This window comes from Artibeus jamaicensis, unplaced genomic scaffold, assembly GCF_021234435.1.
Source record: "Artibeus jamaicensis isolate MK-2021 breed Jamaican fruit bat unplaced genomic scaffold, CSHL_Jam_final scaffold_916, whole genome shotgun sequence".
NCBI classification, from domain to species: Eukaryota; Metazoa; Chordata; class Mammalia; order Chiroptera; family Phyllostomidae; genus Artibeus; species Artibeus jamaicensis.
The window spans coordinates 54,911,777-54,929,194 of NW_026522059.1; the positions used below are offsets into that span (position 1 = coordinate 54,911,777).

The 17,418-nt window shown below is 40.8% G+C and overlaps 1 protein-coding gene and 1 pseudogene across 3 annotated transcripts in view; one reads left to right on the forward strand and one right to left on the reverse strand.

The window, feature by feature from the left end:
* SPIDR (scaffold protein involved in DNA repair) overlaps window positions 1-17,418 on the reverse strand; it is a 381,397-nt gene that overhangs the window by 277,990 nt on the left and 85,989 nt on the right. Inside the window, exon 1 of one of the 3 annotated variants that reach the window (XM_053660951.1) lies at window positions 12,422-12,499. The exons of the other annotated variants lie outside the window; for them this stretch is intronic. The gene's annotated coding sequence lies outside the window, so the exon portion shown is untranslated. Of the gene's footprint in view, window positions 1-12,421; window positions 12,500-17,418 lie in introns of those variants that run through there. 3 annotated transcript variants of the gene reach the window in all.
* LOC119042577 (glucose-6-phosphate 1-dehydrogenase X-like) lies at window positions 726-2,323 on the forward strand (annotated as a pseudogene).

The window sequence follows — 17,418 nt, forward strand, 5'->3', positions numbered from 1 at the left end:
TTGCAATTTCCTACCCTCAATCCATGACAATAAATTTTAGGTATTGTTGGGTTAGGCAGTCACTTCTTCAATGGACACTAACGTATATGAACCTACTGAAAGCCTCCTAACCACATGTTATCTAAGCTGCTCCAGTTAATACAAAGACATTTTCACGTCCATCCTTGCTCTTGCAATAATTACAATCAAATTCAAAATGAAAAAAGTGAAAACTAAAAATACAAAGCAATTTATGAATAATTTCAGATACGTTGTACATGCAGCAGACATAGAAATGGAGAAGAGAGATGACTTGTCTTTAACCAATAAAAGGAGAGTTTGACCCTGACACTGTCTCAAGCTCAGCCCTGCCCCTAACTATCAGGTTTCCTTGTCAATCTACTTAACTTCCCTATACCTCAGCTTCCTCATCCTCAAGTTGGAGATACAATACCTAACATATTAAGCAGTCAGTAAACATTAGCTATCATTTTCACCCCTAAAGTAGTTAACACATGCACTTTGGTTTTAAATTTTTCATTTTTAATTATATTATTTATTTTCTGGCATTATTTTTCTTGATTTCTAAGGGGATCTCTATATAAAGGACAATGAAGAAGACAACAGATGGAGGCCCGACCAAAGCACCTCACCTGAGGTGATCAGTTCAGATCAGGTGCCCATCCCCACTGGTTAAATGGACCTACAGGTCTCAGTCCCCAGCAAAGTAGGCAACAGCAGGCAACAGCAGAGAACTCCAGGGCTGCCAGCGCAAGGGGCAGTGCCAGTGGCGGTAAGGCACAGAGAATATCATGACAGAGTAAGAAGTGGCCCTGAGCCGGACCCAAGTGTGTGGGATCCTATGGGAAGAGCTGATGCCTTCCATCAGTCCAAAACACATCATGGGTTCCTTGGGCAACCTGGCCAGGAAGATCTACCCTACCATCTGGTATCTTTTGCAGGATGGCCTTCTGCTCAAAAACGCCTTCATCACGGGCTATGCTCACTTTTACCTCACAGTGGCCAACATCTGCAAGCAGAGGAAGCCCCTCTTCAAAGTTACACCTGAGAAGAAGCCCAAGCTGGGGGAGTTCTTTGCCCACAACTCCTATGTGGCTGGGCAGTACAGTGATTCAGCCTCCCATGAGTACCTCAAATGGCACATGAATGCCCTCTGCCAGGGTTCAAAGGCCAAATGCCTCTTCTACCTGGTCTTGTCCCCATTGTCTATGAGGCTTACCAAGAACATCCGAGAGACCTGCATGAGCCAGATGGCTGCAACTGTGTCACCGTGGAGGAGCTCTTCAGAAGGCACCTGCGGAGGCTCCAACTACATTCCAACCACATCTCCTTCCAATTCTGTGAAGGCCAGATTTACTTCATGGACCACTACCTGAGCAAGGAGATGGTCCAGAACCTCATGGTGCTGAGGTCTACTAACAGAATTTTCAGCCCCATCTGGAACATGGAAAACCTCACCTGCATCATCCTCACCTTCAAGTAGCCCTTTAGTACTAAGAGCCATGGTACCTACTTGAGCAAATTTGGCATCATCCAGGACATAATAGAGAACCACTTGCTGATTATGCTGTGTCTGGTGGCCATGAAGAATTGGACCCCACTGACTTAGAGGACATCATGATGAAAAGGTCAATGTGCTGAAATGTATCTCAGAGATGCAGATGAAAAATGTGGTCTTGGGCCAGTATGTGGGTAATCCCAATGGAGAGGATGAGGTCCCCAAAGGGTACCTGGATGACTCCTCAGTGTCCCATGGGTCCACCATTACCACCTACACAGCTGTTGTAATCTATGTGGAGAACAAGAGGTGGGATGGGATGCCCTTCACCCTGTGTTGCAGCAAAGCCACGACTGAGTGCAAGGCAAGGTGTGTTTGCACTTCCATGATGTGACTAGAGATATCTTCCAGCAGCAGTGCAAGTGCAACAAGTGGGTAATCCCAGTGCAGCCCAATGAGGCTATGTAGACGAACACGATGACCAAGAAGCCTAGCATGTTCTTCAGTCCTGAGGAGTTGGAGCTGGACCTGACCTATGACAACAGATATAAGAATGTGAGGCTTCCCTATGCATACAAACACTTCCTGTATGTCTTCTGTGGGAACCAGGTGTCTTTTGTATGCAGTGATGAGATTCAGCAGGCCTGAATCTCATCATCAGGCCTGAATCTCTGACCTCTACTGCACAAGATCGAGCATGAAAAGCCCCAGCCCATCCCCTATGTTTATGACAACTGAGGACTTACAGAAGCAGAAGAGCTGATAAAGACACAGGGCTTCCACTACAAGGGCACCTACAAGTAGGTGAATGCCCTCAAGCTCTAAGCACCAAGCCCATCCCTACCCAGTCTTTGTCCTTCCTGCCTTTCTACCACCTGACCCCACATCAAGAGGACTTTGGGACCATAGACCTCAGTCTTGAATTCCAGGCCCTGGGCCCAGCTACATACCTAGACCATCAACACTCACACGGTGACCATCCTCAGCTGCCATGGCCCTGCCTGAACCAGCTTCTGTCCACGGGATTGTGCCCCAGTGGAAGGAAGAAGAAAAGCAGCCCTTCAGTTTGTCTCAGGTGCCTCACCTTAGGAATTAGGGATAAAGGGGAGGATCAGTGGAGGGGCCTCAGTGGGAGAGAGGCCAACCCACACCTACATGGGCTGTAGGTAAGCTCCTCAGAGCCCTGGAAAAGGGGGCACACTGTCCACACCAGCTTTGAAACCACTCCACATTCCTGGTCACCTGCTGCAGGGGACTTCCATGCTGCCCAGCAATTCCTCTTGTCTTGGACCCCCTGAATGCTCCTATGCCCCACCAACTCTGCAATCCACAGCCCACCCCACAGCTGTCCCCCTTGCTACTAGAAAAGTAGAAGCAGCAGGGAGGATGCTCCATCTCAGCCCCCCTAAATCCATGACCGGAGAAAACAAAAAAACAAACAAAAAACGTAATAAATAATATCTTCAGCAGCCAATCAAAAAGACAAATAATGCCTTAACCAGCAGAATAAATCATGTGTTCTTCACACAGGCATTGCTAACATGAAGTAAAAGGCATAACCAATACCTTTAGGAAAAGATAACCAGAAGCCACCACTTTAGCATCGTTTAATCTTTTTAAAGATTTTATTTACTTATTCTTAGACAGAGGAAGAGAAGGAGTAAGAAAGGGAGAGAAACATCAATGTGTGATTGTCTCTCACGCACTCCCGAAATGGGGACATGGCCTGCAAACCAGGCATGTACCCTGATTGGGAATCGAACTGGTGAACCTTTGGTTTGCAGGCTGGCACTCAATCACTGGTAGCATATTTGATTTTAAAACTCCACCCAAGACCATAATCTCAAATGAATGTGGAGAACATCTCTTCACATGGACATTTAGAACCACAGCTGACAGATACAAGCTGTTTTGGCCCCAGCCTGACAGTCAAGAACTCATCTTCTTTGAGAGAGGATGATATGTGTGCTCACACAGATATATGTGCATGGAGTGGAGAGAAGTGTTAAAATCAAAGATAGATCAGAGGAACCTTCAGGTTCATGAGCCCAGTTTTATATTTTATCTTTATATTGTAATGAGGAAGAGCTATGAGTTTGGGAATGAGAAAGACCTGATTTTGTATCACAGCACAGCTATTTAAATTGTGACTTGAGACAAGTTACTTCATTGACTCTCCCATTACTCAGTTTAATCCAAAAATGGAAAAACATTATTCTAGTAATATTTCAAGAATTACAAAAAAAAAAAAAGAAAAAAAAAAGAATTACATATAATGGACTTCCAGCCAAGATGAGGCATAGGTAGCTATACTTTGTCTCTTCACACAACCAAAAGAAAGACAACAACAAATTTAAAAGGAAAATAATGACCAGAACTGCCAGAAAAATCTAACTGTATGGAAGTCCAATAACCAAGTAGTTAAATAAGAAACATTCATCCAGAACTGTAGGAGGGGCAGAGACAGGCAGCTAGGTAGACAGAACTTGCCGTAAGAAGGTGGTTGGAGGACTGGGGCAGGAGAGGCAGCAGCTGGTAGACCAGGAAGTCCCACATTTGCATGAGGATAAACTGGGAGGAAAAAATGGGGAGCAAGATACCACGCAGCCCAGGGTTCCAGGGTGGGGAAATAAATCCTCAAAACCTGTAACGGAAAAATCCTGTGGGGGTTGAAGTGGTAGGAGAAACTTGCAGCCTCACAGGACAGTTTGTTAAAGAGACCCACGGGGTCCTGGAACATACACAAACCCACTGACCCAGGAATCGGCAGCACAAGGGTCCAATTTGCTTGTGGGTAGAGGAGAAAGTGACTGAAAGCCACCAAGACTGAGCAAGTGACATTGTTCCCTCTCGAACCCTACCCCCACATATACCATCACAACAAAGCAACATGGGTTGGCCCGCCCTCGCTAATACCTAAGGCTCTGCCCCTTACTATACAACAAACACACTGAGACAAAAAAATATGGCCTGAATGGAAGAATATATCAAAGCCCCAGAAAAAATACTACTAAGCATGAAGTGACAGACAACCTACTAGATGCATAATTCAAAACAATGGTCATCAAGATGCTCGCAGAAATGGTTGAGTATGGTCACAAAATAGAGGAAAAAGCAAAAGGTATGAAAAGTGAAATAAGGGGAACCAAGTGAAATAAGTGACAGGAAGGAAACTGGGACTCAACAGTTTGGATCAGAAGGAAGAAATAAACATTCAACCAGAACAGAATGAAGAAACAAGAATTCGACAAAATGAGGAGAGGCTTAGGAACCTCTGGGACAACTTTCAATGTTACGACATCTAAATCAAAGGGGTGCCAGAAGGACAAGTAGAAGAGCAAGAAATTAAAAACTTATTTGAAAACATAATGAAGGAGAACTATTTTGGCAAAGGAAATAGACTTCCAGGAAGTCTATTAAGCTCAGAGAGTCCCAAAGATGTTGGAACCAAGGAAGTACACACCCCTTGTACTTCCTAATATATAAAGCACATCATAATTACATTACCCAAAATTAAAGATAAGGAGAGAATCTTAAAAGCAGCAAGAGAAAAGGAGACAGTTACCTACAAAGGAGCTCCCATTAGACTATAAGCTGATTTCTCAAAAGACATCTTGCAGGCAAGAAGGGGTTGGAAAGAAATAATTGAAGTCATGAAAGGGAAGGATCTACATCCAATATTACTCTATCCAGCAAAGCTATCACTTGGAATGGAAGGGCAGATAAAGTGCTCCCCAGATAAGGTCAAGTTAAAGGAGTTGATCAACACCAAGCCCTTATTATGTGAAATGATAAAGGGATTTATCCAAGACAAAAGATAAAAAATACGAACAGTAAAGTGACAACAATCAACAACCAAACCTAAAAAAAACAAAAACAAAAACGAACTTGGGCAAACAACTAGAACAGGAACAGAATCACAGAAATGGAGATCACATGGAGGGTTATCAGTGGGGAGGGGAAGGGGGGGAAGGGAGGGGAGGAGGGGGGGGGGGGGGGGGGGGGGGGGGGGGGGGGGGGGGGGGGGGGGGGGGGGGGGGGGGGGGGGGAGGGGGGGGGGGGGGGGGGGGGGTAAAGGTACAGGGAATAAGAAGCATAAATGGTAGGTATGAAATACACAGAGGGAGGTTAAGAACAGTAGAGGAAATGGAGAAGCCAAAGAACTTATATATATGACCCACGGACATGAACTAAGGTAGGGGAATGACGGTGGGAAAATACAGAGCAGAGGAGAATAAAGGGGAGAAAAAAACTGGACAACTGTAACAGCATAATCAATATATTAAAAAATAAATAAAATCATTGAAAAACTACAGATGACTATTTATTATGAAATATTTCTAGCACACAGAAAAGTATAAAAGAAATAAAATGCATTTATCCATCATCACCATATCACACTTCATTAGATATTAACATGATGCAAATTTCCTTTACACTTTCTTTTTAACGATGCAGTTGAAATTTCCTGTATCTCTCTCTTTGTTCTCATGTTCCTCCTTCCTAGAGGTAACTGTCTCCTGAATCATACCCTGCTTTTATATTTTTATCACACATACACATACTCTCTCACACACACAAATACTGTGTAGTATTACTTTGTAAACTTTTAAACTTTATATAAAACTATAAAATGGTGTCATCTCAACATAGTCTGAATGACCTATTTTTTCATCAATATTATGTTTTTTATATTTATCCATGTTCACAAATGTAGTTGTTTCAGTGCTTCCCAAAGCAAGAAACATATGTAATTTTAAATTCTCAGTTACCCAAATTAGGAAAATGAAAAGAGATAAAATTAACTGTAATTTCATATTTAATTTAATCAAATATATCAAAATCACTTCTTTTATTTCTGAGCTCTCATGAGAGTCACCTTTAGCAGTCCCTTCATGGCCTTCTCAGTTTTTGCTACCACACACCTCAAAACTCTTCCAGCCTCTACCTATTACCCACTTCAAAAGCCATGTTCTCATTTTGAGGTATTTGTTACAGCAGTACTCCACTTCTCAGTACCAATTTCTGCTCATTGTCTGCTCAGGGTACCAAACAAACAAAAAAAAAAAAACCACAGACTAGGTGGCTTAAACAATACACATTTATCTCTGTAAAGGTTGGGAAGACCAAAATCAAGGTGCTAGTCAATGCAGTTCCTGGTAAGAGCTCTCTGCTTGGCTTGAAGATGGCCATTTTCTTGCTGTATCTGAGACAGAGAGAGAAGGGCAAGGGAGAGAGATATCTCCCTTACGTCTTTTCTTATAAGGGCAATAATCCCATCATGAGGGCCCCAACCTCATCTAATCATTTCTCAAAGGGTCCCTCTCCAAATACTGTCAAAAATAAGACTTTGGGATTCAACATACTGATTGGGGGTTAAGGAGGTGGAAATTATATAATTCAGTCTACAGTATAATTCAGTCTTTTCCCACTCTTTAATTTTCATCTGATGGGTTTGAAATGGCATTTCATTCTTGTTTAAATTTGCATTCTCATGATTACTCATAAGGGTTATCATCTTTGCACTTGTTTATTGACTCCATATTTCTTCTTCAGTGAACTGTTTATTTATATACTTTCCTTATGTTTCTAGTAGGAGACACAATTACTTTTTAATTACTTGGATCTATGTGTTGCAGAGATAGAATGTTATCAAAAAATTTTTCTCAAGCAAAGATTTTTAAAAGTATTTTTTATTGATTATGCTATTACAATTTTCCCAATTTTCCCCTTTATCCCCCTCTGCCCTGCCCCCCAACCCTCCAGCATTCCTATTCCCCACTTTAGTTCATTCTAAGGAACTGTTCCATGTGTTGTAAATGTAAGTTCTTTAAGTCCTCTGTTTCCTATACCATTTTTATCTTTCCCTGTCTATTTTATGCTTAATAATTATGCTTCTTCTTCCCTGTACATTTCCCCTACTATTCCTCTCTTCCCCCTCCCCACTAAAATCCCTCCATGTGATGTCTACTTCTCTGATCCTGTTCTGGTTGTTTGCTTAGTTTTTGTTTTCATTGTTTTTTTTTCTTTTAGGTTCACTTGTTGATAGTTGTGAGTTTATTGTCATTTCACTGTTCACAGTTTTTATCTTCTTTTTCTCAGATAAGTAGCTTTAACATTTCATATAATAAGGGCTTGGTGTTGATCAACTCCTTTACATCTTATCTGCGAAGCACTTTATCTGTCCTTCCATTCTAAATGAAAGCTTTGCTGGATAGAACGATCTTGGATGTAGGTCCTTGCCTTTCATGACTGGACCACTTCTTTCCAGCCCCTTCTTGCCTGCAAGGTTTCTTTTGAGAAACCAGCTGAGAGTCTTATGGGCACTCCTTTGTAAGTAACTCTCTCCTTTCCTCTTGTTTCTTTTAGGATTCTCCTTTTATATTTAATCTTGGGTAACTTTAATGATGATGTCCCTTGGTGTGTTCCTGTTTGGGTCCAACTTCTTTGGGAGTCTCTGGGCTTCCTGGAAGTCTATTCCTTTGCCAGATTGGGGAAGTTTTCCTTCATTATTTGTTCAAATAAGTTTTTAATTTCTTGCAGTTGTTCTTCTCCTTCTCGCACCCCTATAATTCAGATATTGGAATGTTTCATGCTGTCCCAGAGGTTTATACGATTCTCTCCACTATTTTGAATTCTTGTTTCTTCATTTTGTTCCCAATGGATGTTTATTTTTTCCTTTTGTTCCAAATTGTTGCTTTGAGTCCTGATTTCCTTCCTGTCACTATTGGTTCCCTGAATATTTTGCTTTATTTCACTTTTGGTATCCTTCATTTGTTGTTTCATTTTTCGACCAAGCTCAATCAGATCTGTGATCATTTTGATCACCAGGGCTTTAAATTCTCCATCAGTTAGGTTGGCTATCTCCTCATCTCTTAGCTCTCTTTCTGAGGTTATGCTCTGTTCTTTCATTTGGACCATATTTCTTTGTCATGATGCACCTGATAAATTGTAAGGGGGCGTGGCCTTAGGTATTCACCAGGGCGTGGCCTTAGGTATTCACCAGTGGCCTTAGGTATCCCCCACAGGTAGCACCACAGTGCAGTAAGGAGGGTTGCCCTGTTACTGCACCCTCCTTACTGCACTGTGGTGCTACCTGTGGGGGAGGGGCCAGAGATGGAACAATGCTGCCTGCCTGCTAGTCTCTAGAGCCCTTTCCAATGGACTGTTGTGTGAGACTGGGCGTTTCTCCCATCATAGCAACTGCAGTAGTCCACGGCTTCACCTTCAGTCTCAGTTTCACCTTCAGTCGGCCCTGCCTGCCCGGTCTGCCACCTTTTCTGAGTCAGCCTGTGCAGTCTGCCGCCTTACTGGTCTGGTTGTTCTGCTTGATTTTTTTCTTTAATTCCTTGGTTGTCGGAGTTCCATATAGTTTGATTTTCTGATGCTTTTGGTTGTTTATTGATTTTAGATTGGTTGTTATTCTCCTTTTAGTTGTTCAAGGAAGTGAAGGGTTTCTACCTATGCCTCCACCTTGGCCAGAACTCTCTCATCCAAAGATTTTTTAACCATTATTATTAGTAGTAGTAGTAGGTTTCCCAAGTGTCACATAGTAAGTACCCTATGTACTTGGGAAAAATTATTGTCCCTGAAAAATTTTTATTCCTTACCCAATCACTTTTTTAGGAAATGGATTACCTTTCTTAAATTTAAATGCTGGATTTCAAGCACCAAAATAAAGACAATTATTTTTGTTTTAAAACACTTATATTTTACCATATTTTTCCTATTTCCTTTAGATGGCTAAACAGTGCTGCCCTTTTTAAATTTTCATGTAAGATTACTTCAATCAGGTATATAGCCCAGTTACAGAAATAATATGTTACAGCAAATTAGAATCTTTGTTAGCAGAAAAAGTATTGCAGTAGTCAAATTCAGATTCGAAAAGTGACTATGAAGCAATGATCATATTTTGCTAATGTTTATAAAATAATAAAGTAATATTATGATTATTTCTCTTCAATGAACTTCAGAACTAGGAGTCTTCTGAATTCGTGATTAAATATCACAAATGACAAGATTAAGATATGAGCGAGGAGGAGTTCCTGTAAAATCAATAGTAAGGACTACATCCTAACCTGTCTGTGGCTGAAGTCACCTGCAATTACCAAAACCATAAGTGTTCAACATCGACTCAGTCTCCAAATGTTAGCAATACTGCTGTAGCAGACATCTGTCACAATTTATTTCTGACTCCTCTTTTCAGAGAACCACCCACCCATCCATGGAGAGGACAGCCAGCAACCTCTAAGCAGCCACAGGGGTAGCCTCCCATGTTTAAGCAGCCATGAGTCTACTATGATTAGCCTAAGGTAGACAACTGACCAAAGCTGAACAAATCAGATTCATTTTCTTCAGATTTTGAATGAAAAGATAGAGAGTCTGGGAACTACAAGCTAAGACACTAATAATGTTTTCTCTATACAAATGGTCATGAGTTCCTGCTAGTGAGGATCTCATAGCTGGCCTGATGCCCAGTTCACCTTTCACCTTTAGATTCCTCAGGCTACACTAGCATGAAACCAAAACATTTCATCTTCCTCTTAAACTAGGTAAATTTGTGTTCTGTTACTTGCAACCAAGACGCTTAACTATGCTAAGTATCTCCAAATAGAGAAAACATTCCATTAACAAATTATTAATTTAGTACTTATACTACATGTAAGGTGTTATGCAAGATAGAAAATTCAGTGAGACGCAGTTCCCTAAAAAAGCTTGAAATCACATAAAAGAGACAGATAAATTATAAGTATGGCTCATACTAAATGTTATGAATGGGCGAAGAATGGGACCTTTATTTCTGGCTAATCTGAAATTAGCAAAAAAACTGGAAGAAATAAAACCTCTAATGGGTCTCAAAGGATTGGAAAATTCTTAACAGATGAAGATGAGAACAGACAGAACAAAGTACCTAAGGCAGGAAAGTACAATGGATACTTAAGATATACAGTCAAGTCCATACAAATGAAAGTTTAGAGTTCACTTGGGAAACAAGAGACAATAATATGAAATATATAATCCTAGAGATCAGGTGTGTGTGGAGAAAGAACACACACATTCTCTTATATAAAGATAAATCAACAGACCCATCAACAGTAGGGAATTTATTGTTCAATAAAAATTCTTGTAAGTGATTTCACTGAATAATTAAAGAGGTAATCATGAACTGAAGTGTCTCATTTCCTGTAAATCAAATCTCAATCCAATTCTATGTATGAAAATCTATATGTATAGAGTCCTCTTATATAAAAATTGTGTCTACTAACAAAGTAAAAAGAAGTCAGAGTCCAACTGCAAGATTAAGCAGTGTCTGTGGTAAAGCTACCTCAATCACATATGAAGCAAATTAGCCAGAAGAAACACTGCTCTCTCATAAATTAAAGCTTTTAACTCTAAAATGTATAGAAAGGTCACACGAAGAGAAACAGCAGATTATTAGTAATAAATGATCACCTCCTTATTTAAAAAAATTTTTTTAAATGTATTGATTGATTTTAAAGAAAGAGGGAGGGAGCGAGAGGGAAACATCAATTTGTTGTTCCATTTATTTATCCATTCATTGGCTGACTCTTGTGTGTGCCCTGACTAAAGAGGGAACCTGCAACCTTGGCATATTGGGACCATGCTCTAACCAACTGAGCTACCAGGCCAGGGCCCACCTCCTTATCATTAAATGACACCTTTGTAGCTAAATACTTATGACAGCAACTAAACTAAAATCATTCCTTGAAAAAAGCAATTATAAGACTTTAAAAAGCAATTATAAAACAACCCCCCCCTCAGCTCACTTAACTCATATTTCATGCAACCACAAAAACCTCAAGCCCCTGGTTTTAGTCCAGGCAAGAAGGAAGGCATGGGTGGGTCCTTCAGTGAAGACATCTTGTGTACCCACTGCAATGGGGGCAGGTGCTGGCTGTGTGCTGACTCACAGGGCCAGACCTGCTTCCCCAGGCCACATCCTGCAGCACACTGGTTTCTGCTCTTGGAGGCTTCCCACCCAATTACTGACTAAGCCCAGACCTGCCCTTGTAGAATCTTGTGAGATCACTGAGAGCCAGGCTATGCTAAATTTACTAAATGTTAATCCTGGGTTCAGCTTCCTTTTTTTAAAGTCATATTACTAATGAGAACAGTCAGTAGCATTTTAAGGAAAGAACAAGAGAACTATAAGGCCCTGCAGCTTAGAAGCTTTTATTATTTTATTATTTTTATTGTTGTTCTACCCCAGTTGTCCCAATTTCCCTGCATTGACTTCCTCTGCCCTCCCTCCCCCACCCTCAGCCAATCCCCACCCTGTTGACCATGTCCACGGGTCATTGATACTTGTTCTTTAGACCAGAACTTTAAAATCCAACAACACTAAATGTTTTTAAAGAGGTAGAAGGTGGGGGAAAGAGCAAAAATCCCACAGAAGATAGGCCATGGCAGCTGTGGCAAGTCAAATCACCAAAACCAAAACAGCTCTTCAAAATTAAGGGGCATGAAAGATGCTGGTGGTTGATAAACCAGCAAACTTAGTTAGCAACTGCTTTCATTTCTACCCTCAATTTTAAAATGGAACTTAATTATTTAACAAATTAACTGAGGGCCTGCTATGTGTGTATCAAGAATCATTCTGGCTACAGTGGATACAGTGGGAGGGGAGGACACCAAAGTAATTATTCACGTGGTCTTTAAATTCTAGTGGAATCATCACACACACACAGGCAAACACATCTTAAGCAATGCAGGCTATTCTCTGGCTATTTATCAAGAACTGCACTGGCTGTGTGAAAAGGACAGCAAAACCACAAGAAATGAAAAGAGTCAGATTCCCAGCTGCTAACAAAACTTTATCTTCTACTGGGTTAAAAAATCAATAAAAGCAACACAATTCTAGACAACAGAGAGCCTTAAATTACTGATAGGAGTTATACTTACACCGTTTATTTGGTTTGCTTCTTGTGACTGAAACTTTATTCATGAAAATCAGAGATGACTAGCAAGAGGGAAACAAAAGGTAGAGATTTTCTCACACATTGAAGAAAAAAAAAACACCCGTCTTTTCTGAGGTAAACAGGTTGAACAAGCTACGCCCATGGTTACACCTCTGTAAACCACTTGGCTTGCCTTTCATAAACTGAGTATGTTTCCAACCCCAAATTCCAGCCTGATGAGAACAACAGAACATGGGTTTACAAATCACCATCCCACCGCATATTAATCCAAAACCCCTGCTCTGAGGAGCCCAGGAGAAAATAAAAAACAGCCATGGCAAAGGCGCATTGTAAGAAAAAGGGAGAAGTTCACCAAGCAACACCTGAGCTCAGCGAAGAGCAGAGTGTGCCTGAGACCAGGATGACTCCACAGCAAACACAGTAGCAGCCATGTGGTTTTGCTACAGTGATTACAAAGGACAAGAAAGGAAAGTACCTCTTTCCTTAAGGAAGACTGTGTATGATGGTACAATACAGATATGGTCTTTGATAAAACCTGCCTAGCCATTTTCTGTTACAAAACATATTCAGAGAAAGACACAGCCTTGAGTCTTCCTGCAACACCGCCTTTTGGCGGACCCAGGCAGGACTAGCACACTTTGTCCTGGTCTGCTGGAGACTGAAGGGTCCTCCAATTCAAACCTACCTCATAACTGGGACCACAAAATTAATAGAGAAGCAAAAAAATGACAGCATGTTCTAAAAATGAGTGCAAATTAAACCAGAAGCAAGACACAGGTTTCTGGTTATAAGGCAGGTTTTTTTTTTCTTCTTTCATTCAAAGCAAAAAACTAAAATCCTACACAATGGAGGTCCAGGAGAGAAAAAAATGAGAGAAACTGAGAGAGCCGCCTAGAGAAGGTAGAAGACTTGAAAGGAAACAAGCCAGGTTAAGTGCCATAAGAAAACAAAAGCAATAGATAAATGCAAAGACAGTAGAAGCACATTTACAGCTCCGTACAGTGGGCCTACGATGTGTCCCTATAAACAAGAGTTCCATCAGATGTGAATACATATTATAAGAAAATGAGCACTGCAGTAAAATCAGTTTGAATAAACTAGGCTGAATAAAACTAAAAGGTAAGATTTCACAGAAGCCTTTAATATGCCCCATGTACATTGTGATCTCTTAAGAGAAGACTGTAATGTGTAGTATTTCCTAAACTCATTGAACCAGTTTTTCACTGAGCATCTCATGGAATTGAAACTTCTAACAAGTGTTTTATATTTCAATTATGTTAATGGAATCCCTCAAAAACAAAGAGTTCCATAATTCTACTTCTATCTTAAATATTTCATGTTGATACAATTTAGTATTTTCTTGACAATTCACAATTATTCTTGTGGATAACCATTATTTGGAACTTATGAGTAATACCATTCTGCATATAGTAGATGCCACTCTGCCCAAACGCAAGGTTGTTTGCTGGCTGGCCCCAATCCCACAATGCCTAAATCTGCTCCTAACAGCCTTTCTCACTGACTGTCAAAGTGACAAACTCCTTCTGTTTCCTTGGGTTAATAAGCCGGGAAACAGCAACACCCAACTTTGGACATCAGAAACATTAGCCAGGGTGTCTAACCTTTTGGCATCTCTGGGCCACACCGGAAGAAGAGTTGTCTTGGGCCACCCATTAAATACACAAACATTAATGAAAACTGATGAGCAAAAAACAGGTTCTAAGTAAATTTATGATTTTGTGTTGGTCCGCATTCACAGCCATCCTAGGCCCTGGGTAGGGTACCGCCACAAGATTAACATAATACAGATTCTACCCTTTAGCTACTTGGTCACAATTGAGTTGAGCTACTAACAACCCAAAATACTCACTGTAGAACAAATCTAATAACAATTATTTCAGAGGTCCAAGGTCTCCTTCTAGATCCAAGATTAGCTGAAAAGACTCTAACTGGATTTTGGGTTGGTGGCATCTGACCATATCTTATATACAAATAAAGATGTTTCTTCAAAATAATCACACCTTTTCAAGATCATCCTCACAAGATTCCTTTCAGGTGAAAGAAGGCAAACTTGGTAAACTGATATAAAGGAAGGTTAAACAATTTACTTGTAGTTGTTTAGAGTCATAAAACTGGTTAAGGAAATAATCTCAGGAATCCACACTGTTCACCAGTATCCTATACACATTATACGAGGCTCTGTCTAGAAAATAATGCCAACCAAAAAAACAAAGGGAAATTAGACACACACACACACACACACACGAAGGAGCAAAAGAAGGTTTACAGATGTGAGTACCTGGAATACAGAGTTTATTCTTGTATTATTATTATTGCATTATTTTCCATACAAACAACTATAAACCTACTTTTGCCCCATCCTGTATATTTAATTTCAAAAGCTATAAATATGCAAAGGCAAAAAAGAATTATCTCTAAAAAATTGTCCAATTATTTTTCCATGACTACAAGGTTCAATAAAGGTGAAACACCAAGGACACTAATAATAAGGAATTTATTCCAATCAACAGTGCACTAGGGTTCCTTTTCTCCACAACCTCATCAGCACTTATTGTTTGATTTGTTTATTATGCACCCCAATGTTCATAGCCAATTTACAATGGCCAACTGTTGGAAATAATCTAAGTGTCCATCAGTAAATAATCAGATAAAAAAAAAACATGATATATTTACACAATGGAATACTATGCAATAGAAAGAAAGAAGGAACTCCTACCCTTCATGACAACATGGATGGATCTGGAGAGCACTATGCTAAGTGAAATAAGCCAGGCGGTGAAAGACAAATACCAATATGATCTCACCTATAAGTGGAACCTAATCAACAAAACAAACAAGCAAAATATAACTAGAGACAATGAAATGAACTGACAGTAACCAGAGTGGAGGTGAGAGGGTGATAATGAAGGAAAGAATGGGTAGGGTCATTAAGGAACATGTATAAAGGAGCCATGGTCAAAGACAAAATTAGGTAGGATCAAGGGTGAGAAGTAGGGATGGGTGGGGCAGGGGAGAGTGGTAGGAGGAAAATGGAGACAACTCTACTTGAACAACAATATAAAAAATAGTAATAAGGAATTTAAAAGGCATAATGGTTCACAATGCTTATTTCAATAACCAAAGAATAATTTTTAATATACTATCAGGAATTCTACTGGTAATAATGAGCTAAAACAGTATTATGGAGATAGGTCATCTCTGAACACTAATATTCTTTGACATTCATGCAAGAACATGAACTACAAAAAACGTGTCAGACTCTTTCAGTCTATACAAAAACTAGAAACAGCACAGCTAGCCCAGGAAACTTCACTCTTCACAACATACTTGGCTTGAACTGTGAATTCAATCAAAACAATGTTTATCTTGGTGAAATTTTAAAGAGCCATGATATTATAAAGAAATGCTATCCAGTGAAAGACAAATACCATATGATCTCATCTTTAACAGGAACCTAAACAACAAAACAAACAAGCAAGCAAAATATAACCAAAGACACTGAAATACAGAACAGGTGGACAGTGACTAGATGGGAGAGGGGAGAGAATTTCAGGGGAAAAAGGGGAAGGATTCACAGGAACAAGTATAAAGGACACATGGACAAAAACTAAGGTGGGGGGATGGGAGGGAGGTGGAGAGCACTGGGGGTGGGTGGGCTGGGACGGGAGTAAAAGACAGAAAACTGTACTTGAACACTAATTAAATAAATTTTAAAAAATAAAATAAGAGACTTCCGCCAAGATGGAGGTTTAGCTGGATGTGCCTGCCTCCTCACACAACCAAGTTTAGGGACAACTAAATATTAGCATCACAAAACACAACCAGAACACGGAAAACTGAACTTTTCGGAAGTCCGCTAACAACAAATTCTTCAGCCTGACCGGTAAGGGGCGAAACCGGCGTCGGGTGAGGACTTACAAAGGAGGGCTCGGTCGGACCGGGCGCGGAATCCAGACGCACGAATCCAGTCGCGCGGGTTCCAAACCCAGGATTGGACCTAGTGAGCCACCGAGCAGCCCACCGGGGGAGCGACACAGTGGGGAGGCGGTGGCAATGAGTTGACTGTGGTTGCCTGGTTGCGCCGCGAGTGAGGGAGTGAGCGATTGGACCGGCCGGCGGCGGCGCGCCATTTCCCGCTCTGACCACGCCCCCACATACAGCTTCACAACCCAGCGACCTGGGACTCCAAGGCGCCGCTTGTCCCACTTAAAGGGCCAGAACAGACCAAAAATGTCGCAGGCAGAACTCAAAGCCCCAGAGATAAATCTAAATGACGAAGAAATAGCAAAACTCTCAGACGCACAGTTTAAAACACTGGTCATCACCTTCCTCACAGATCTGGTGGATTACAGCCACAAATTAGAGAAACATATGGAGGCTAAATTAAGGGAAATGAATGGAATTCCACAGGAATCCCATAGAGATGAAAAGGAAACTGGGACTCAAATCAATGCAGTGGACCAGAAGAAAGCAAATAATGGACAAACAGAAAAGAGTCAAGGAGCAAGAATTCAAAGAAATGAGGAGAGTCTTAGGAACCTCCAGGACATCTTTAAACGCTCCAATATCCGAATTATAGGGGTACCAGAAGGGGGAAAGACACAACCACCAGTGGAAAAACTATTTGAACAAATAATAAAAGAAAATTTCCCCAATCTGGCAAAGGAAATAGACTTCCAAGAAATCCAAGAAGCCCAGAGAGTACCAAAAAAGTTGGACTCAAGAAGAAACACACCAAGGCATATCATAATTACATTAGCCAAAATTAAAATGAAGGAAAGAATCCTGGAAGCAGCAAGAGCTAAGGGGACAATCACCTACAAAGGAGTCCCCATCAGGCTGTCAGCAGATTTCTCAAAAGAGACCTTACAGGCAAGAAGGGGCTGGAAAGAAATATTCCAAGTCATGAAATCTAAAGACCTACAACCAAGATTGCTCTACCCAGCAAAACTTTCATTT